Genomic DNA, 24,087 nt, shown 5'->3' with positions numbered 1-24,087 from the left:
CTATGTGCTGATTCACTCCACAAATTCCCACAGTAGCTGGGTCTGGGCCATGCCAAAGCCAGGAGCTAGGAACTCCGTCCAGGTTCCCACATGAGTAACAGGCACCCAACTACTTGAGCAATTACCTGATGTCTTCCAGGGTTCTGCATTATCAAGAAGCTGAAATCAACAGCAGAGCCAAGATTTGAACCCAAGTACCCATGTGGGATGCAAGAGGGAAAAAAAAAAACACACACAAAATTTACAAAGATCATGCTGCCCTTCATGGAATATGTAAGTGTGATTTTTTTTTTAACTCAGTTGCCCTGCCTTCCTAGTTACAGAAAATTTCAAGTTTTGCATTTAATATTTTGATGTCTAAAACATATTTTAATATTGTGAAAGGGTCTTTTACACCAAACGCTCACACCTACTCTTCTCTATATTTTTGGAGTTGTTTTTCATATTGATTGAAGGAAATTCTTTGTTTGTGATGGATATTAACCCTGTGTCTTGTGTAACTACACATACACAAGCACGCATGATGGCAAATCAGGAACATTGGCTCTGGGCATTCATTCTGGTTTCACCACTTGTAAGCTATGTGACCTTGGACAGTTATTTAACTTTTCCATATCTCTGTTACCTCAGTTGTATAAATGGTATGATAATGGTGTATACTACATATCTAAATACCATCTAGTTATTTTTTTCTTAGCAACATGAATGTTATCTTTGTTATGCACTCTTTGATACAGAGAACATGTATTATCAACTCAAACTGCTTCATTTAAAGTTACCTTAAGGGTTTTAAGAAGGATATTGTTGAATCAATGGATTAATCTGAGAAAAACAGTAAACTTTATAAGCTTTAGGCTCCATGTTTCAATCCATACAACTTGGTTAATACATCTAGGCTTATTTTTTTGCCTATAATACCCAGAATTCTCTGCTGGCTCTCTCCAGGAAGCGCTTCTCATTGGCTCTTCCTGGTCACTCCATGTTTCTTATTGTCCTCAGCAAGCCCCTGGTCTGAGAAAGGATCTTTATTCCTCCCTTCCAATTACCTCCCTAGCTACAGAAAGGAAAAATTCTCCACCTTCTATATCAGACAGCAATAATGCTACATAAGAAACTGACTCCAAAATTGAGCTAAAAATTCAGTGCAATACAATGAGCATGCTAGGGTTCTAAGGTTGGCTTCTATTGCCGTATCTGGAATAGTCTTGATTGGGCATCTCTGGGAAAATGCTGCATGTTCCAGAATGAGATTCCTGGCTGGGACTGGGTTCATATATGTTTCACAATTTATTCCAAGGCCTAGAGTGAAGGAGGGGGAGTAGCAGCTCCCTGGGACATATTCTTTACATGGATAATCATAATTGCCAAAATATTAAACCCAGGGTGTTGGTCATGTCCTGTGTGTCCACATCTGCTCAAAGCAAATTACTCAGAATCAAGGAATAAGATGGTTTATTCAACACACTGTGAGGACCTGGCAATGTTATTAAAAGGAAATGAATGACTGGAGATGGATTCTTTAGTTTGTGATACCACTGAGACCATTTCCCTTCCAGCTTTTCTGTGCTCTGTCCAGTTCCATCCCTGGTGAAATCACAGCATTGTCCTTTGGCTTTTACATCAGAAAATACTTATCTTTGAGTGGCTTCCCTCTGGTCACACATGAGTATAGTGACTGGAATGAGAAAGTAAATCGATTCCCAGTTGTCTTCATGTGTCCATTGTAGGATCAGAGCTGAGCAGTTGTTATTTAACATAGTTAGATTGCCAGAACCATAAACAGGTTGGTTTCTTTTACATTGTTCTAAGGCACCAGTGAAGGAGTTTTTCATTAAGGGGATCTAATGCCAATTTGAACATTTTTGTATGCAAACACTAACAATCTCACTTTAAAAGCTAATTCAAATTGCTTCTAACCTTTTGGTAGTTAAGTTTTCTTCTTTCTTTTTTGATACCAGAAGAAAGATTTTGCTATTGTTTTTCTCCTTATGAGAATTTACTTTTGCAAAATAAACTCAGACTGTATGAAGGGTCTTCGAAAAGTTCATTAAAAATGCATCTTAAGAAAACAAAGCTATGGATGAAACTCAAAATTTTTTGTGCCAAAATAAACATATCTTTTAATTCCAAAGTGCCAAAAACTTTCCAAAGCACCCTCATATAGTAGAAGCTATTGATGCCCTTGTCTATATCCATTCAGCCAACTTACAGATTTCCTGCATCTGTAGAACATAACTAGCCCTTCCCATCTCAACTATTCACACCTCCCTGCTTATCTGCCTGGGCAGGATTTCCTGGCACTAAAGGAGTTTGCTTGCCAACAAGCAGGGCAGCCTAGAAATATTATAAGTTGAATGCTCCTAGCAGCAACCTTCAGCCTACAAGGAGCTGAAGCAGGTACATAAACATTGCAGCTTCATTATCAGACAGTCGGCCACACTCTTAGAAATATTGAACCATGGTAGCACACTTGTGCACACACAGTTTTCAACTGATGCCTTCCCTTCCCCACTTCACATCCTACTCCTTTGCTGTGTTACCTGGGATCATCTCTCAAATACACTACTTGTACCAACATCCTTGCTTCAGGGTCAGATTTGGGAGGAGCCAAAACAAAAGCAGATTATGAACATAGCAACTGAGAGCCCTACTTAAGATGCACAAAACACAGAGCACCTAAAGCACTAAAATAACTTAATTTGTGTAGATAAAAAAACAGTGGCTGGCAGATGGAATTACTCTGTCAGAGCTGGCAAGTTAAAATAAGTAGCAACAAAATACCAGAAATGTGCATGGAGGAAAAAGAAAATTCTCCCCTCATCCCAGATGTTGGCCTGTGTTTGAAGCACAGAAAGGTAGCATTTGGTTGTAGGAAAGGGTAATGTCCCCCTGGCTTCCTCCTCTCCTCAACTAGTTCTCCAGACCATTTCCTCTCTGGGTGACCCTCGGTCTAGATGATCCTTTCTCTAGTTATTGCCCTGAAGTGGTAGGAATGGTCTTTTGCTCTTTATTCCAGGGTACACAGATTTGCATCGGACTCAACGATTCTGAGAACTGGTGTAAGGCCCCTCTTGTGCCACAGCTCACATCCTCTTGGCCCACCTTTCTACAGCAAACTACTTTTTGAATGAGTCACTGACAGCACTTTCATTAGCTATGGGAACTGTCATTTGCCTTCTTTCCTGGAGCTTCTCCATTGCCCTCTCTTTAGGTGACACATGCAAACCACTCAGCCATTTAGAAGCTTGGGCGATCCCCCAAGTGCAAGGTCATAAATGGATAACTCTTGACCAATGGAAGAATAAAGATGGCCGGCGCCGCGGCTCACTAGGCTAATCCTCCGCCTTGCGGCGCCGGCACACCAGGTTCTAGTCCCGGTCGGGGCGCCGGATTCTGTCCCGGTTGCCCCTCTTCCAGGCCAGCCCTCTGCTGTGGCCAGGGAGTGCAGTGGAGGATGGCCCAGGTGCTTGGGCCCTGCACCCCATGGGAGACCAGGAAAAGCACCTGGATCCTGGCTCCTGCCATCGGATCAGCGCGGTGCGCCGGCCGCAGCGCGCTGGCCGCGGCGGCCATTGGAGGGTGAACCAACGGCAAAGGAAGACCTTTCTCTCTGTCTCTCTCTCTCACTGTCCACTCTGCCTGTCAAAAAAAAAAAAAAAAAAAAGAATAAAGATGATGGATCATTTCTCTTCTCATGGCTCCCAACAGACAAGATTGAGGTGTATCCTCGGCAGCTTCTTAGAGTGCCATCTTCAAGACTGGGTTTCACTTGTGAATGGTTTTGTTGAACATGAAAACACAGCTTCTTGACTGTACTCTTTCCAGTACTTGCTCCAGTTGCTTGGGATGGAACTGTCCAAAAAGCTTTGTATGCACAGTCTTGTGTCCAATTCAGCTTTCTAGGGAATTGAAAGGCCCAGATACTCATTCCTCCATTCCCAATGGTTCTTCAGGGATTTCCTCAGGCCAATATGATCCTATCATGGCTTAAAATGCATGAAAGGGTAAACATTAAAAAATGGCAGTAAAGAAATGTTAAACGTGTGATGATATAGACATGTTCACTCTGATTGGACATTACATGTATGCGTGTATTGAAACATCAGATAGTATCTCATTAATATGTGTAATTTTCTGCCAGTTAAATTTTCTAGAAATCATTTAAAAAGTGAGACAGTTTTCCTGTTGAAAAACTGCTCTGAAGATATAAGCCACTTGTAAAGTATGAACAAATATTTGTAACTCCAACTTGTAGGCATTGTTAAATTTTTCCATTCCTTTTCCATTCCTCAATGGGTAATCTTCTTTCATTAATTTTCAATTTCTTTGGAATGTATGGTATTTCCAACTGTGATTATAGACTCTAGGGATTTATTGATTTGAAAAAATGCTTATTAATATTCATGGCACTTAGGTAGCCAGAAATGTGAATATAGAGTGGCTAAAATGCAGTTGCTAAAGTTTAAGGATAATCTAATGTCAAAATAGGAAAAACTTTACAAATAACCAAAGCAAGTAAAATACAGAAAGTGACAGATGTGACAAAGTACAATCATTCCTTAACATGTTTGGGGGATTAGCTCTAGAACTCCCACAGATACCAGAATCTGAGGATGCTCATGTCCCTTAAACAAATGGAGTATTTGCATGTAACAACCTCCTGTCCTCCATATTCTTTGAATCATCTCTCATTTACCTTTAATACAATGCAAATGTCATATAAATAGTTGTGCAGTGTGTGTTAAACTCGGGGTTTTCAAAAACTACTTGTTTATTTTCATTTTATTTGAAAGAGAGAAAGAGAGAGAGTACTCACATTTGCTGTCTCACTCTAAATTCCCAGAACAGCCCGGGCTAGGCCAAGCCTATGCCAGGAACTCCACTGGGGTCTCCCATATGGGTAGCAAGGACCTAAGTACCTGAGCCATCACTGCTGCCTCCCTGGTTGCATTAGCAGGAAGGTGGAATTGGAAGTAGTGTCTGGACTCAAACCCGGGTACTCCCTTATGGAGTGTGAGCATCCCAAGCAGCATCTTAACAGCTGCACCAAATACCTGGGTCTGAAATTTATACTTTCTAAAATTGTTGTATAGTTACTCTTTATTTTTCTCATGTTTCCTATCTATGCAATGTTGAATCCATAGATGTAGAACCCAGGAACGCTGAGGGCTGAAGGTAGTCCCAGTTATGGTGGATAGAGAAACCACATCTGGTATGAAGCATGGACTTCACTTGAGTTTTCGTTGGGTAGTAAAGGAAGCTTCTCTTGGGCCATGCTGCTACCAGCAAAGGCAATGTCTGGTTTTTGCCACAACAGCAAAATGTGTGCATTTGCTTGGCTAAGGCACATTGAAGAAAAATTTTTCAATTTAATTCTTCAGAACATTTTGATGGATGTAGATCTTTCCAGCACCTAAGGCATTTCAACAAGTTTTAGTTTTCTGCCATTGAATAGAATGCTTATTCTCTCCAAGGTTGAGACTTCAGAGTTATGGGATGTATTTCCTGAGGCTGTGATAACCTAATGCATCGAAATATTATGACTCTTCGTGCCTCCTGGGTATTTCTGCTTGTTTATGAAACTCTCATTGTTCTTCATGTGTGGATGGCAGTTTGAATGACCTAGAAAGAACTAAACATAAAAACAAAGATTACATAATTAATGCTATCTCTAATTAACTATGTTTTATTTTCTAGGAGCTACAGATGTTATATTACTCATAACAATCTGTTCACATATTATTTATGTCAGACAAATAGGATGTTTATTAGCTTAAGACACTTAAGCAAATTCTGTATGTTTCTTTGGGTTAAAAAAAAAGGAGTATCAGAGTATATTAACTGTGTCCTTGATTTTCTGTATTCTGATGCTTTGACATCTGGGGTCTGCTGACCCTGGGGGGACTGCCCCTCTCAGGGCTAGCTAATTCCTAAAGGTAGTTTGTAAATAATCCTCAAATGTGTGTACCTTTCAAATGCAAACCAATCAATCCAGAGTCCTCCACCTCAATATCCACCTGCTTTATTGGGCTCTCATATTCAGGGCTACTGCTGTCCACCTGAACAATCCCCCCAGGCCCAGGCTCCAGACAAGTACAGATAAGCCCTTTGCCCAATACTATTTTTATAAAATAAGTACATACACATTTCAGAAAAAGTGTTAGGGAAAATTTGGGAAGAACAAATACCAAGCTCTTAACCATAAGAATCCCCAAGGTAGGGGATATAAAAAAAAAAGTCTTGGTTTTTTCCTTTTATAGATTTTTTTTCCAAATGTGAGGCTATAATAGGTTTTCATTTTTATATCTTCTCTTATTTTCAGTTTTAAGTAGTATAAGAGGGGCAGACATTGTGGTACAGCATGTTAAGCCACTGTTTGGGATGCTTGCATCCCATATCGGAGTGCCTTTGTTCAAGTACCACCTCTGTTTCCACATCAGCTTCCCTCCAATGTGTTACCCCGGCAGCAGCAGATGATGGCTCAAGTAGCTGGGTCCCTGCCACCCTTGTAGGAGACCCAGATGGTTCCTAGTTCCTGGCTTCCACCTGACCCAGCCCCAGATGTTGCAGGCATTTGGGGAGTGAAACAGCAAATAGAAAATCTGTGTGTGTGTGTGTCTTGCATTTAAAAAAATTTATTTATGAATTTATTTGAAAAGGCAGGATGTCAAAGAGCAAAGAGGAGGGAGAGAGAGAGAGAGAGATCTTATATCTGCTGGTTCACTCACCAAATGGCAGGCTGAAGCCAGGAGCTTAGAAATTCATCCAGGTCTCCCACATGGATGGCAGGGGCTCAAGCACTTGAATCATCATCCACTATCTGCCCAGCCACAGTAGCAGAAAGAGGGATCAGAAGCAGAGCACCAGGACTCCAACAACTGCTCTGATATGGATACTGACTTCATAAACGTACTGCACCACAGCACTGGTCCCTCTGCCTTTTGAATAAATAAATAGACTACAACTAAGAGGAGAACTTGGAAAATTCATTTTCTGAAAAAAAATACTTCACAGCTCTGTAGTTATCCTTATGACTCTTCCAGAATTTTCTAGAATAAAATAAAAAAGTAAAATTAAAATGTTCATCTTGTAATTAGGCTTGTGAAATGATCAACAGTGTGAATTTGGGGTGGAGGGGAGTATATGGAGCACCCACCAAGCTGAGGACCGGGAAATGCATGGCATTCTTCCCTATACTTCCATTTCAAATTAATGCCATTTGGAATGGGGAATAATAACAGAGGGAAGGGATATGATACTGTGATTTCTTTTAGTCAAGAAGTGCAAATTTTAAGTCAGTTAATGCTTTCTTAAAAGCACACTTCTGAAAGTCATATTTGAGAGTTCTATAATTGACTTTTTTTATTCCTTCTAGGATCTTTGATTTTTAACACCTTATAAAATGAGACACTTTGGAAAATGAGGAGACAAAGAGGCTAAGCCAAGGTCATGATTCAAATGATTTACCTAGGGCCCTCACTTTTATTGTAAACTAGAATATCTCAATGTTTGAAAGAGCCTAGGTCATTTCTACCTTTATGGCCCCTCATATATTTAAAAAAGAATGAAGAAAGGACCAACCAGAGTTGCACATTTGGGTATACTTTTTAACATTTATTTTTATAGATTCAAGCGGTATTCTCTTTCAACCCTCAGTTTCCCCCTGTGACTGTACATGTAAACTTAGATGTTGGTCTTTTCAGGAATCCAAACTTGACATCTATCATAAGTAAAGGCTGAGGTCAGCCCTCCAAACTCCACGTGATAAGCCTTGATGGACTGGCCTTACCAGTCCTGCACCACAGAGAAATAGTCCTGCCCTAGTGAAACTGTGCGACCAACAAACCATGGATGCTCATGCTTCAGACATGTAATGCAATTTTATTGGGAACAAAACAAAAAATCTGTTTCCTCTGGAAACACATAAAATTAAGTTATTTATATAGTATCTTAAGTATAGTATACTTATCAGGAATTCCATATTTCCATTGATTATCAAAGAAAGCTCCATCAGTTATCTCGGCAGACAAACAGATCAGTATGGGGATGGGATGATTCTTTTCCAACATTAAACCTCTCTGTTTCTCTCATTACTTGTTTGTATATTACATGCATATATATTTAACAGTATCTAACAGTTGTAATAAAAAATTTAACTTTTGAATATTCAGCTTATGCATTACAATTAAAATAAAATATTTCAATTAGGAAGTTATTTGGCCTGGTGTTAAAGATGCTGATTAAACAGCTATATTCCATATTGGGATACTTGGTCCTGACCTCCAGCTCTGGCTCCTAACTCCAGCTTCCTACCAACGCAGACCCTGGGAGGTGGTAGCAATGGCTCATGTGGGAGGTTTATCTTGAGTTCCCAGCTCAATTCCTGGCTTTGGTGCCTTTGCTGTTAGAGGGCATTTAGGAAGTGAACCAGCAAACAGATGTGCTCATTCTTGCTTGTTCTCTCTCTCTCTCTCTCTCTCTCTCTCTCTCTCTCATCTCTGTCTCTCTCTCTTTGCCTCCCAAATACATAAATAGAAACATTTTTAAATAGTATTTCAGTTCAGGTTATACCTAAGAAAGTCAGGTGCTACAATAATCATTATTGTAATACAAAATGAAGCATATGAATCAAAATTTGAAATGTGAATAAATTCCAGTTTGGTCTAAAAATAGCTAAGTATTTCATTTCTAATGTATTTATCTCAGCAATTTTTCAAAATCCATAACATATTGGGTGCTGCAGATTCCTAAACAATGAAACATAAGCCTAACCCTTGAGAAGGCTGGGGTTTAATGGGAAAGGACAGGCCTTTGTATGGAACACACAATTCAAATTTAGGGCTATGCTTAGGTTTGTGAACAAAGACATATGAACTCACAGTGGTGGTGGAATACCTGGGGAAAAAAACTTCATTAAAAAGAAGATATTTTAGTTTGAACTGTAAAAATATTAAAGTTTGAGACTGCTTGGGCATTCACTGAGCAAAGCAGAGATAAAGTGAATAAATGAATCCTGCCATGAGAAGTAGCAAGGACAAAAGCGATGAAGTTTTTTGCTTTACAGTGTCCAAGCACACTTCCTATCTGCTGTAGCTGGAACAGGATACAAACCATGTATTGTTCTTCAGCGTGAAATTACTGACAGGCCATATGGTATCCATTTGGCTCGTTTAAAGTGTTCTTTCAAACATAAGAAACAAAACAAATTATATTTCAACTTACTTGCTTCTTTTTGAAAGAAGAACCTGTCCTTTCTAATTCCCTGATGAGGATGGCGCAAACAAGTTGCCTTCAGTCACCGTTCTGTTGGTGTAATGTGCATGCCCAAAGGCAGGGAGCACCAAGTGACACAGTTTTAATGGTCAGTAATGTTAAATGTCTGCCATCTGGGTATGTCTCTCAAATAAATCTAAGTAAATACTGAGAAACAATACACAAATACTGTATACTCTTCAGAGCACAGAAATTCTGAGTAATGGTCAATGGCTACCCAGGGAGGTGTGGGAAAGAGGAGGCTAGAAAGAGATCACCAGTACTGTCCACTTAGGATGCTGGGAGGGGCGCCTATTTCCATGCAGGTGCACTGTTTGGAGAGAGGCACACTCTTCACCCTTTCTCTCCCTTGGCTTTGAGACTGGACCTGTTGGCCCAGGCCTTGCTTCCAGATCAACCTTTCCCCGAACCAGATCTCTGGATCTTTTCCCTCTAATCTCTATCTACTGCCACACCCAGCCTGAGTCCTTGGTCCCCAACCCATGCACTTTACACAGGGTTTTCCTTTGTGCTTTATATTTTGCCGTGACAGAAAGTGTATTATTCTGTTCTCTATAAGCAAATACCTGAAGATGTGTATGTTAAAAGAAAAGAGGTTTATTTAGCTCCAAATTTTGGAAGCTCAGTGTCCAAGATCAGGTAGCCTCATCTGTTCAGCCTCTGGTGAGGGTCTCCTTGGTTGAGGTACAACATGGTGGAGTAAGGCAAAGGAAATTTGTGCAGAAGGGGCCAAATGCAGGGGGTGGTCTTGCTGTATACAACCCATTCTGGTGAGAACTAATTTATTCCTTGACACCAGCATGTTTCCTTCCATGGTCAGCATACCCAGTAACCTCAGCACCCTGCACCAAGTTCTGCTTCCTACAGTTCCGCCAATTCCAAACATCACCACACTGAGGTCCACACTTCCAGCACATGAACCCCTGGGGGACAAAAATCAACCCAAAGCATAGCACAAACACATCATCCTATTCCCCACTCAACACAAATGATTTAAATGGAATATAATGGAATATGGGTTTGGGTAAAATATTCAGATAATTGAAAAGGATGAAATGAAAAGTGAAATTCACTAATTCCCTTTCAGTTTTCATTCCCTAAAATGGTAAGTCTTATAAACCATTTCTTGTGATTCCTTCAAGGAAAACTTATATGCAAATATTTTATATTCCCTGACTGAATTTGATGCTGTGAACTCTATTTTTTCAAGGCAATTCTCATTATTCCTCAGATTTTCCAGTTTATTTGCAGTTTTCAAAATGCTCTCTTTGGGTAATTTTTAATTTTTCTTTTTTTTAACAGGAGAAAAGCATATGTGTTTATTAAGATGTTTTTCTTTTTAAATTTTAAATTTTTTGTTTTTAAAATTTTAAGGAATTTATTAACACATTAGATTCTCAGGGTCACAGAACATGCTTGATAATTACAACACAATTCTCATGTTAATGTGATATTAATACAAAGAGAACAAGTTCAGTGTACTTCATAGATACAATTCTGTGAATAAAGTGATACTGCTCTTCCTCCCCTTTCCTGCCTTTCTTCCCTCCCTCCCTCCCTCCCTCCCTCCCTTCCTTCTTTTCTTCCTTTTTCAATTTTTGAGATAATACATTTTTAATTTACATTATAGTTGAAGAATAAAAACTAACTTTAGCAATAGACCTTCCGTGTCACTGTAAACTGAATGTTCCTTGATCTGAAACTTTTTGAATTGCAACATGACATTTCAGGTAGAAAATTTCACCCATGAACCTTTCATTTCATACACAAAATTTTAGAAAATATTTTGTAAGGTTATCTTCAGTCTATGTATATACATATAAAACACAAATGGATTTCACGTTTAAGATTGAGTACCATCACCAAAATATTTAATTATGTTTAGGCAATGATCTGAAAGTTTAAAAAAAAAAAGCCGTGAAATTTTCTAAGTATTTCCCATCATGGATACACAACCTGTACCTAGAATTATAACCTTTTTTCATTCATGCCCTCTACCTCATGCACTTTGGATTTTTCTCAGGGGTTCAAGCACTTTTCACTAAAAGGAAGACTTTTCTCATATATATTTTAAAAAAGATAGAATGCAGTCTATTGGGAAACAATTCATTTGAGGGCTCTTAAACTGTGTGATTCTCTGACTTGAGGTCAGCATTTTCACATTAAAGTTTTGAGATTGTCTTGTCTCTGGGATTATTAAAAGTGTTTGCACAGAGGCTGGCGCCGTGGCTCAATGGGCTAATCCTCTGCCTAGCGGCGCCGGCACACCGGGTTCTAGTCCCGGTCGGGGCACCGGATTCTGTCCCGGTTGCCCCTGTTTCAGGCCAGCTCTCTGCTGTGGCCAGGGAGTGCAGTGAAGGATGGCCCAAGTGCTTGAGCCCTGCACCCCATGGGAGACCAGGAGGAGCACCTGGCTCCTGGCTTCGGATCAGCGCGGTGTGCTGGCCGCAGCGTGCTGGCCATTGGAGGGTGAACCAATGGCAAAAGGAAAACCTTTCTTTCTGTCTCTCTCTCTCACTGTCCACTCTGCCTGTCAAAAAAAAAAAAAAACAAAAAAAAAGTGTTTGCACAGAAATTGTGAACTTTTCATGAGTCTACATGTTTCAGAAAAAAATAAAATTTTGAGAAAATTTATATGTTATATCCTTGTTTATAAAACACTAGTATAATTTAAGATGAATTTTATACAACTATTGAGGTTTTGTTACATCTATTTTCTGGTTTTACTCCTTTTCTCTGAATTATTAATTTATATACCTGAGATTATGAGCATATAAACAGAGTCCCATGATTCTGTAGAATTTATGTTTATATTCTTTTCTTGAAGATTTATTTTATTATTTGAAAGGCAGATTTATACACAGGAGGAGGGAGAAATAGAGAGGAGAGATCATCCATCAATCCTTACAGTCCCAAAATGGCTGCACCAGCCAGGGCTGGGCCAGGCCCAAGCCAGATGCTTCTTCTGTGTCTCCCACAAGAGTGCAGGGGCTTAAGAACTTGAGCTATCTTCCACTGCTTTCCCAGGTGCATTAGTAGGGAGGTGGATTGGAAGTGGAACGGCCAGGACTTGAACAGGCACCCGTATGGGATGCTGGCATTGCAGGCAGTGGTTTAGCCTGTTACATCACAATGCCAGCTCCTATATTATCTTTCTCAATCATCCTGTAAGCGCTGTCCAGTTAAATTAAGTCTAGCTGTAAGGGACATGACCTGTGAGAATAATGTCTTCACAAATACATTTGTCTAAATGTTCAAATCTAGCTTGGAAATATGAATCTCCTTTGAAATCTGTGATTTACAGCTTTTGAACATGGCAAGACTAACAGTGACTTGAAATCACAATGTTTCATAGAGAAGTTTTTAAATAAAATGTCCAGAGATCAAAACTTGAGAGGCAAAACTATATACAGGATGTATCCATCAGTCATTAATTTTTTTCTTTCTTACTCAGAAAACCATTCACACATAAAGTGTGAAATGGAGAAGACTGGCTATTCTTAAACACTTTCACTGTGCTACTTGACTGAATTTTAGTAAGCCTGGGGATATTTATTGAGAAAAATCACCTCCTGTAATAAAAAAGAGAGAAAAAATTACTTCAAGAAATTACCTTGTTTGTGGTCAGTATCTATTAGGTGGTGCTATAAAATTGAAATTTTGAAACAGTTGTGGTCTCCCAAAGTATTAAAATTAAACAATTAGCTAATTGATCATCTTTATTATAATCAGTAAGTGGTTTTAGAGACAATTAGTCAATACAGGAATATGTAAGCCATTCAGACATAAATGAAAAGTTTTGCTTTCTTCTTAATAACACCCAACAGCTAATTAAAAACAATTTATTTTCAGTGAATAAATATCATTGGAAAGAGTTAGAACCTACAGAAACTGTAGTCTTGGAAAATTATAAATGGGAATATTTATTTTCTGATTAATATTTTATATTGTATTTCATATATTAACCTTTCATCATGGGAAAAGGTTCAGGCAAATTCTTCAAAATACACTGTAGATTTTCAGTTTGTGCTTGTTCAAGTTAAGATTCAGAATGGTACCTGTCCCCAAAGTCCTTGTTCTCTCCAGGAGAACAGCACTGACATTTTGCACCCCCCGCCATGTATATTTATTGGAGAGCATGACCATGTCAGGTGATAGAGGTAGAGAAAGGAACTCAAAGGATGTATGTAGGACAACTTTCAGCCTTGAAAGAGGCCCACAGAAAAGGCAAAGTCGACTCCCAAACACTTCTGTCTAATTCTGTTTAATTGGAGTCATGGGAGATCTCAAAAAGTAGAACATGTAGTTTTCAAATCCTTTATTAGACCTCAGCACAACAATGTTAAGCCTGCATTTCATTTCACATAAAATAAGGACTAAATGATAATATTAACATTACTGATTATAAAATCTTAATTCTCTTATCATGTCTTGTGGGTATATTACATTAATGTTCAGCAAATAGTCACCACACCCCTCATGACTTCCATGGAAAGGGTGTACTTCTTTGCCCCGCTGATGTTGGACTTAGTCATATGACCTCTTTCAACCAATGGAACACACCCAAAGTGACAAAATGCCATGTCCAAGCCTCCACCTTAGAAATCAGCACAAGTGTCCGTCTGTCCTGCGCTTCAGCCACCCACCACCAGGAGAAGATCATGCCTCAAGCAGCTGCCAGTTCCAAGCACAATGAGAGACTTGTGGATCACACATGAACCCAACCCACAGCTAAGAGTTTAGACTGGCCACATTCATGCAAGATGACCTGAACCTCAGCAACCCACAGAGAAACCACTGAATATGAGGCTGGAAAGATACACAAGGCTAAGGAAACCAGCTTAAAGTATTCACTTTACTTCATTTGAGCAGGAGCTAACCAAATCTTTGAGTATAAAAACAAGTGCCCACTTTATGCTTTACTAAGATTATTCTAACTGCAATAATTTTAGACCAAGGCCTCCAATGAAGCTTGTTTCCACAGCTCCCGTGGCGAAGACAAACACCATCTCAGTTTGTTGCAAGGACTTTGAGCGTCTGTGAGACAATATGAAGACTGTGTAGGGCTGTGTGAACTCAGGGTTGGTAATTTAGGGCATGATGGCTGGATATCCAAAGGGAATAATGAACTGGAACCTCTTGGAATATGGTTGTCACCTAGCTGGGGCACCTCCGAGAAGAGTAACCACGCTGTAAATGTTCTGCAGCTGTTTTCTGCTGTTTTCACTTTGGGCACCCTTGATAGGAGCTTTCAGTTGGGGCCTACAGTTTTCTGTTATGTATTTGAATGTTGCATTTCAATATCAAATGAATTATTGATTCATCCTATTGAAGAATGAAAGAAAATCTATTAAAGGGATCCTGTTAACTGATTGTTTTAAATTTACCTAAAAATTAGCAGTTTTGTAGGATTTCCAGGTGCAGTTTACCAATACTGAATTCTTATTATGAAAAGCAACCTAATCAATGGGAATACCTTATGGTTATTAATGCCAAGAACAAACCAAGTGTTCACACATTAGTAAAGATAATTCAATAGTGGAGAGCATAGTGCAGGCTTCTCAGTTCTGGTCACACATTACAATCACCTGGGGATGGATTTAAACTCCTGTGTCAGGGCTTCACCACAGACTGAAGGATGATTATTTTTAAGATCTCTGGATAAATTTATTGTACAACAGCTTTAACATTATGCATATATGATTTATGCAATTTTTTAGAAGTCAAATAATCTGGATAGTTTTCTTACACAAAGTGCCCCATGAAGAGTATCATTCTCTATAGCCTAGTGTTTATAGCCAGGCAAAAAAATATGTCTGCTTGAACATTATTCTATATATGGATTCAGAAATAAATCAAACTTTCTCAGTATTATAATTTATCTACTTTCCTTTACTTTTTATTTTAATAGTATTAAAGTACATATAGCATAAAGTTTACTCTAAACCATTTTTAAGTGTACAATTCAGTGACATTAAATAAACTCGTATTGTGTTATCAGCGCCATCTATCCACAGAACTCTTTTCATCGTGCAAAACTGAAGCCCCATATCCATTAAACAATAATGCTCATTCTTCCCTGTCTCCAGCCCCTGGCGGTCACCATTCTGCTTTCTGCTTCTATGAATTTGGAAATTCAGAAGTACTTTTCTTTTTGTGATTGACTCTTTGATGTTACAAGATTCCTTTAAAGACCTCTGGTTTCAATCTATGTTATAGCATGTGTCAGATTACTTTTAAAGGCTAAGTGATATCCCATTAAGTATATGCCACACATTTTGTTTGTCTATTCATTTTTCTGTGGAAACTTCAGTTAGCTTCACTTCTTGGCTATTACAATGTTGCTATGAACACGGGTATATAAATATCTCTACAAAATGCTTTTTTTTGTTTGTTTGTTTTTGACAGGCAGAGTGGACAGTGAGAGAGAGAGACAGAGAGAAAGGTCTTCCTTTGCCGTTGGTTCACCCTCCAATGGCCGCCGCGGTTGGCGCGCTGCGGCCGGCGTGCTGCGGCCGGCGCGCTGCGGCCGGCGCACCGCGCTGATCCGATGCCAGGAGCCAGGAGCCAGGTGCTTTTCCTGGTCTCCCATGGGGTGCAGGGCCCAAGCACCTGGGCCATCCTCCACTGCACTCCCTGGCCACAGCAGAGGGCTGGCCTGGAAGAGGGCAACCGGGACAGAATCTGGCGCCCCGACCGGGACTAGAACCTGGTGTGCCGGCGCCGCTAGGCGGAGGATTAGCCTAGTGAGCCGCGGTGCCGGCCAAAATACTGTTTTTAGTTCTTTTTGGTACATACACTGAAGGTGAATTGCTGGATCATATGAGAATTCTATTTTTAACATTTTGACGAACATGATACTGTTTTCCATAGTGGCTGTTCCGTTTTACACTCCCACCAACAGTACACAAGTGCTCCAATTTCCCAACATCACTTTTTTTTCTGTTTTTTTTTTTTTTTCTTTTTTAATCATAGCCATTACAATGTTACAATGTATGGATAATATCTCTTTGTAGTTTTGATTTGCACTTCCCTAATGATTAGTGAGCATCTTTTCATGTGCATATAAGTATTGCCCATTTGCATGGAGAAATTTCTTCTTTGGAGAAATGTCCATTTGAGTTCTCTGTTTGTTAATAAAGGTTTTTTTTTGTTTTTGTAGCTGTTTAGTTGCAGGAGTTATTTGTGTTTTGAATACTAAACTGTATACATGCTTTGCAATTATTTTCTCCTGTTTTATGGGTTACTTTCTCATTCTGTTTTTTTTTTTTTTTTTCCTCTGTGGATTGATGTGCAGAAGTTTTAGTTTTTGATGCAGTGCAATTTATCTATTTTTACTTTTTTGCCTGTGCTTTTGATGATTTATCCAAGAAATCTTTGCCAAACAATCCATTTCCTTTTAATCAAATCTGTCTTTTAAGTAACAAAAGAAGATTTGCAATGCAAATCAATTGGATAGCCTAGATTAATTTTCTCATTCAAAACCCAAGATATTAAAATGAATAAAATTAAAATTGGCAAACTCTTGGGATTTGTTATTGAAACTTTTAACTTTTGAAAAAGGTTACATGTGATTTATTTAAGTAGTTGATTACTTTGCCTAAAGTTTCTAACTCTTGTCTAGCTCACAGATCCTTTCAAATAACATAAAGGGAATCCTTTGGCCATCAAAATCTAAGTATTATGTATCTTTCTTTTGCAAAACTGACTAGCAGAGACAGTAAAAGAGGGTAGTTACCAAATAAACCCTTAAAATAATAATAAAAAAAAAGGCCAGGACTGGCTACTGATATTATTTGCTCTGTGGATGCAATTATGGATGAACTAACTGAATTCTTGAAGGACAGGCAAGTACTCAATATTAAATTCCAAACAGAAGCCTGGATTGAGCATAGAATAAAAATGTATGGGTTTAGAGGTTTGGTCAGCTTGTCTGAACTAAGGAAGTAATGGACACGTGTAGGATGCAAGTGTGCATGCGATAGAAAACTTTGTGAGGAAAAGATGCAAGAAGAGCCATAGGATAAATGTTGGGTCCCCAAGAAAATTTTATCCCAGAAATTTTCTCTTCAATACCGAGAGCTCCTCTGTATAAATTGCTTTCTTGACTGAACAAACTTTATATTTTAATGTAATTTTATTTGTTGAAATATACAGTATTTGAGACCCTAAAGAGCCTTAAAAGTCATCAGTTTTACATGCCTTTCTTTCCAGGAGCAGGGGCATGGGGGAATGGAACCCAACAGAGGTACTGACTTAACACAAAAAAGTACCAGGAAAAGGCATGGGCAAGAACCAAATGGGAATCCTAGATCCAGGTGTTTATATATTGTTAGAAATGTCACCAGAGACAGGAGCCAAAAAGGGGAGTGTAGTTATCCAGTCCAGGACTTGAGCTCCCTCCTTGTTTTCTGAGACCTTGTATTCCCTTAGCCATCCACAATGTCAGAACATCTTTGGCTTTTAGCACTTGAACTCCTGCAAACTTAGCAGCAAAGCCACAGGGATATTGGCCATGGAAACTTCCCTTCTCCAGTTGTAGTTTCCCTTTCTGTGGTTCCATCGCCACCAGAAATGAGATGTCTGGACTCTTCCCAGTTTTTGTCAGCTACTTTTTTTTTTTCAGAGGAGCTTCATTTTGTTTAAATTAGTATAATTTGCCACTCAAGACATTGCTTTTTCTGTAGTCACCAAAACTGTACTGAAGAGACGGACAGTTTTCCACAATGTTCAAGTTCATGCAACCTTCCCCCCAAGTAACAACATGCAATGGAAAATTATTGGACATCTGTGAGATTCATTTGAATTAAATTTTTGATGTGCTGTGAAATTGGGTCAATGCATTAGAATTACATTTTAATAGTTATGAGTGTGCTAATAAAATGTTGTTCTTCAGTGCAAATTGGCGACACTCCCAGACTTGAGGAAGCTTCGAAGAAATTAGCTTCAAAATTTCTGATTAACAAATATGTGCAAAAAGTTAGAAATGACAAATCAAGAATCCGCTATTAAAATAAAAAGCTCTAGATTTCTTCTTATTATTATCATAATGAAATCCTATTTGTACTGAAAAAAGGAAGAATAGTTCAATGTTTGAGTAGCAGAAAACTCATAAGGACAGAAGTTCATCTTAGAATTTATGATTTCAGTGAAGTCGTTGTACTTAGTGAACTGTTTTCTGGATTGCTAAACAGAACAAAAATAGGAAAAAGTAATGAAAGTTTGGGGGACTCAGATTTCTAATGGATACCATAAAGAATTTCTTAACAATAGGCTGCCTTATGAAGTAAGAAATTGCATCTCATGCAAAATGCTTAAGTGGAAGTTGGACAACTATCTGTTGGGAATATTGTAGAGGATATTTCTTAACTGGATGAGAAGTGTAATGAATGACTCCCAAGCTTCTTTTGAATTTTAAGACTGTGCTGATACAGCCTATAAAACAGAGCTAAAAGAAGCCCCGGTTGAATTGCTGGTACATAATACATAATAAGTGTTAGAAATGAATTTTCACCTTACTGAATTCAGAATTCAGCAGAACTAAAGCTAAGTCTGGGACCCACGTAGAGGCTATGGGAGTAGTCACAACTTTGGATGTATGTAGGACCTCAAGTGGGGTTGGAGGAGGCTGGCAAGTTGTACAAACTCAAATGCCCTCCAGGGCTAGCAGATACTCTGACAGAAGATGTAAGACAAGAATGTGGTGGAGGCTGAAGGCCACCTTCAAAAAATATCAGAAATATAAAGCATTTTTAGTATGCTATTTTATCAAATTATTACCATTGCCTCCAATCTTTTACAATGGGAACATGTGGGAGATAAAAGAACTCTGGGGCAGATGGCAAAGACCATGCAAGGAATCTTTTGGGGATACAACTGTGTTCCGTTACCCCTGCAAGTTAGCACTGTCCAGTGTAGAAGTTTCTTAGGTATTCAAAAGCTTATGCAAGGCAAAATTGAATGCTTACCTTGGTAGCCTTCAGTTATATCACTTTCAATGTTCACATGTCACATACCTTCCCCCTTTTCTTTGCATGTTTTCCTATCCCTGCCTCTTAGTTCTTCCCTAGTATACCTATCCTCAGGCCACACTTTGTAGCCAGCACCTCCTCTGCTACCTCCTCTAATTCAGAATTTACAAGATCTATTCCTCCTCCCTTAGTATCTATAGATAACATTGCAGAGAGAATGAATCAATGGTAACATTTAGAAACAACTACAAACATACTCTGTGTACCTCTCCCATGATATTTGCCAAGCTGTCTTTGAATTGAGGAACCATTTCATAAAATAATTCTTCTGTAATTGTAAATTCCATGTAAGTGATCAATAGATAGAGGTACTAGATTGAGGTATGATTTTGTTAAGCATACCACACCCCACCTGGTAAGTCGCTCCTGTCTACATCTGTTATGAATTTGGAAATTATGTAATGAAAATGGTTTTAAAATTCCTTATTATAGTCTGTATTCCTTCAGTAATATGTCACCACCTTCCTCTGTGAGAGGAGCTATTTCACTCTCAATAAACACTAGTACAAAAGCATATATAACATTGTTGTGTTAACACAAATTCATTATTTTCTGAAAATTTAAATATTTACTGCCTGTGAGACTGAACTATTATTTTTCTTTATTGAGTATTACTATCTTACCTTTTTGGTAAGGAATCATTGAGGCATTCTTGACATAAAATATTTTTTCAGTTTATCAGGAAGAAATAACTTAAAAATTTAAGATGTCAAAAGCCATAAAGGCAATAGAGGAGAAATATAATGACAAGCACTTGACTTTAAGACATGTAATTACAATTGATAAAGTTGAGTCAATTTACTAGACTCTTCTGCAACCAAAAAGTAAATGTGTACCCCATTAGACATATTGAATTATAACATTAAAACCCAAACATAAGGCACTTACAGTAACCATTTATCTGACAAAAACCAAGACAAAATTGACCCATTTTATTCACCTGAACTACTTCTGTGAAAGAGACCAAGCAACCAGGTAATTTCAAATGAGCTCATTAGATTATGCTGAAATTTGCTCCCTACAATCTGCAGTGTGCAGACAACAAACCAAAATGAGAGTAGGACTCCGTTCTACACATTCACGTGCTCAAAAGTTGCTTTTACTCCAACGACCATTTTGAAAATACATTGTCCACTTGAGGGCAGCTCCTGGACACCTTCACTGATTGATGTCAAGTAAAAATACCATCTGTGGCCAAAGTATCCATTTTCTCAAACAGTTCTCTTCTATCCAAACTTGCAGCAAAGTTTCTAGGGAGGAGTGAAAGTTTGTCTAATCAGTGCTTGGGGGAGAAAATAACATCAGTAGGTCTGGCCTGTTTCTGGGTAAACGAGCATCTCAGTTTAATAACATAGTAGCTATAGAAGCTACCAACACCATTTCTGAAAAATGAAAGGCAGATGGAAACAAAAATGTTTTTAATCTCTTCAGCTCAAGAAAGCATGTAATTGTGCTATGTCCTTCAGGAAAAGGAGAATTAAGTTGGACGGTTAATAAACTCACCTTAAAAATGTGTTTCTTGGTTAGGTGGGTGTGGCATTTTTGCAAGTCTTCTCGAGTGTCTCTTCCATGGCAGCGACTTCCTTGCTCTTTGGGAGGCAGGAGTGTTCCACTGGCACAGCGAGGCCCCTTCTCTTACAGCTGGACAGTGGACGGGAAGCATCCTGGTGCTCACTTTCTCTATGTTGCCTGCAAATGGCTTCTCACCAGCTTTGCTAGAATGCAGCAACCAGACTCTGTTCTTGTTGAAGAGATAGCTTTTTTCTATCTCCCCTCTGAGAATATAGAAAACAACTGAGATAAAAATACCCACGGTTGCTAGTAAGTAAACAGCATATAAGGTGACAGAAATGGCCAAAACAAGCATGAGATCCACAAGGAAAATGACCAGCTTTGCCAACATGTTTCGCTTCTCCTTGTTCACAGACTGTACTTCCAAAGTCGCAGAGGCAGTCACCATGCATATATGTCTTTGTAAAATGTGGATAGGAAAAACATTTCTAAATATGAAGATGTATGTTGCAATTCCTCTAAGTCGTACAGGAGGGTTTGGACAATGAAACTTTTGATTTCCTAACTGGTAAAAACAGTGGCTAAAGGTAAAGTGTGGGCTGTTGCTTCACCACAAGTACTTTACTGGGGAGAAGTTCAAGGCTTTATTCTTGAACAGTGTAACTAATTCACTTAGATTATAATTTCCAAGGGGGTAAACATGTACTGATGTGAATTTATAACATGCAACCATACAATTAAAATCTGATATTCCTTGTAAAAGTAAAATGCACCAGTCTAGTGTGAAAGGAAAATAAAGCCATTTTCAAATATGCAAACGTTCAAGAAATTTACCTCTTTTCCCTGTGTTTTTTCAATTACTTGAGAATATAATCCAACAAATATTTTCTTTGTTGAAAGAGGAATACTTTGCATATAAGAAGCTGAATTTAACCAACATAATAAATGAAATCCCCAAATCACAGATCACCAGTAGACAAATAATGGCAATGAATTCTAATTAGAAAGGAAGTTATTGAGCTACCTGAGATAGTGTTGTAGAAGACAATCAATTCTTGTGTTAAGTGATATAATTAAAAATCATAATGTTCTACAGATAACAATAGACAAGATATTTCTTAGTTAACAATGTTCATGAAGGATAATAAGGGAACTAAAGTTGAATAATGAACTATGGTTCTCAAATGAAGCTGACCAAACTGAAGCATGATGCTGAGAAATTGATAAAATAGAGAAATGAGAGGGTATTAGTCCTTAAGAGTCAAACCTTTCTTCTTTAAGTAACATGGATGGAAAGTGTGAGATTGTACTTCTCAAGGGTTCAATCACACAGCTTGATTTTACAATAAATATTTCCAGTCTAAAAATATCCAAACACTAATTAAACACTTCTAAGACCTAATAAAACAAGAACATGCAATTTATTATAATGATAGAACAAAATGGATAGGTTGTAAACTGTAATAATTTAAAAGTAATGATATAGTTGACAAAAGTTTGGAGGCATAGTGGGGGTGGTGAAGAGAAGTAAGAAAATATTAATTTCCACATTTCCTCATGGCTGGAATTCAAGAGTTACTAATATTTGTGTAAGAAATAAAGATGAGGTATAGTCTTTAAAATAATAAAAAGGACCAATGGGAAAACAAAAATACAAATTTTGTATACTTACAAAATAGGTAGTTAAATTCCTCAGTTTCAAGGCAGGATACTGTTTCAAACTTCAAATAACCAGCTAGATAGATGAGAATATTATTAGGGCCCCACTGTCCAATACAACAGCCACTTGCAAATAAATGGCTGTTGAGCGCTTGCAGTGCAGCTGGTTTACATTGATACATGCTTACTATAAGTATTAAATACACCTAAGTTGAAAAACAGATTTTTAAAATATTTTTATGTTGATTACATGGGAAGTAATAATATTTTGGAAATATAGAGTTAAAAATAATCACTAAAACTTTTTTCATCTGTTATTTTCACTTTTTCAAATGTGGCTATTATGCAAATTAAATGATTTGAATTATGCTTCTAGTGGATAGCACTGGTCTGGAATTGTCAGGCTAATCACCAGAAGAACCAAAATCAAGATACTATAAAAATAACACTCTTGGGGCAAGCATTGTAGTGCAGTGGGGTAAACACTGGGGCATCCGATGTTGGTGTACAGCTTCAAGACTTGTCTGTTCCACTTCTGATTCAGATCCCTGCTAACACACCTGGGAAGCAGCAGATGGTAGCTTAAGTACCTAAGTTTGCCACAAGCCTGGGAGACCCAGATGGATTTCCTGGCTCTTGGCTTTTCCTGGCCCAGGACTGGCCATTGCTGCCATTTGGGGACTGAACCAGCAGATATAAAATTTCTCTGTCTTTCCCCCTTTTTTCCACTCTGCCTTTCAAATAAATATATCTTTAAAAGAATAATACTCTTTGGACAGTGGGACCGATTTGAGGAGGGAAATATATTTTAGTTTCGTGTACTTGTATGTAATCTAAAACTTTATTACTATTTAAATAAATATAAAATAAAATGTGCAATAAATAAAGACTATGATATATTTTTAAGGGTGAATTAGGTGAGTAGACTAGCAGTAAAAATCCAGAGAACAGAATGAGGAGAATAATGCAGATAAAACATGAAAACAACACAACTATAGGACAAAAGTAAAAGGGAATAGTAAGTAATTATCACTGGAAAGGGAAACTAAGTTTATAAAAGGCATCATGTTTATCAGTAGGACATTTAAACCTTAAGACCCAAATTTAGGAATCACTGAATAGTTTTGTGCATTAGATTAAATAAATGTAAAAGGGCTGGTAGGTGATGGCATTGTGATGGTTAGTACAGGTGTATCTGACTTCATACTGAAGTAATGTATGCAGGCTCCAAAAAAATTTTACACTTTGTGTTTCTGTGTGGGTGCAAACTGATGAAATCTTTACTTAATATATACTGAATTGATCTGTATATAAAGATAATTGAAAATGAATCTTGATGTGAATGGAATGGGAGAGGGTGCAGGAGATGGGAGGGGTGTGAGTGGGAGGGAAATTATGGGGGGGGAAGCCATTGTTATCCATTAACTGTACTTTGAAAATTTATATTTACTAAATAAAAAAATTTTTTAAAAATCAGCAAAGAGATAAACTTGGCTGTGATGGTTCACTTTACCTAAGCAGTGGGACTGTAACTAAAAGAACCAGTGAGGAACTTCAGAACTTAGCAATCTTAAATATTGTCTTCTAAATCCAACTACCTGATTTTAAAAAG

General features: G+C 38.2%; 1 long non-coding RNA gene across 1 annotated transcript; it reads right to left on the bottom strand.

Annotated features, from left to right (window-relative positions):
• Positions 1 to 1,435: 1,435 nt before the first annotated feature.
• LOC127491003 (uncharacterized) lies at positions 1,436 to 21,332 on the bottom strand. Its single transcript, XR_007919430.2, has 2 exons — positions 20,808 to 21,332; positions 1,436 to 5,632 (listed from the first exon to the last, which is right to left on the bottom strand). It is a non-coding gene; the product is annotated as an uncharacterized lncRNA (long non-coding RNA).
• Between the last annotated feature and the right edge of the window lie 2,755 nt (positions 21,333 to 24,087).

Source organism: Oryctolagus cuniculus, chromosome 11 (assembly GCF_964237555.1).
Source record: "Oryctolagus cuniculus chromosome 11, mOryCun1.1, whole genome shotgun sequence".
Lineage (NCBI taxonomy): Eukaryota > Metazoa > Chordata > Mammalia > Lagomorpha > Leporidae > Oryctolagus > Oryctolagus cuniculus.
The sequence above is the reverse complement of the archived record's forward strand: the minus strand, read 5'-3'. Positions and strand labels throughout refer to the sequence as shown.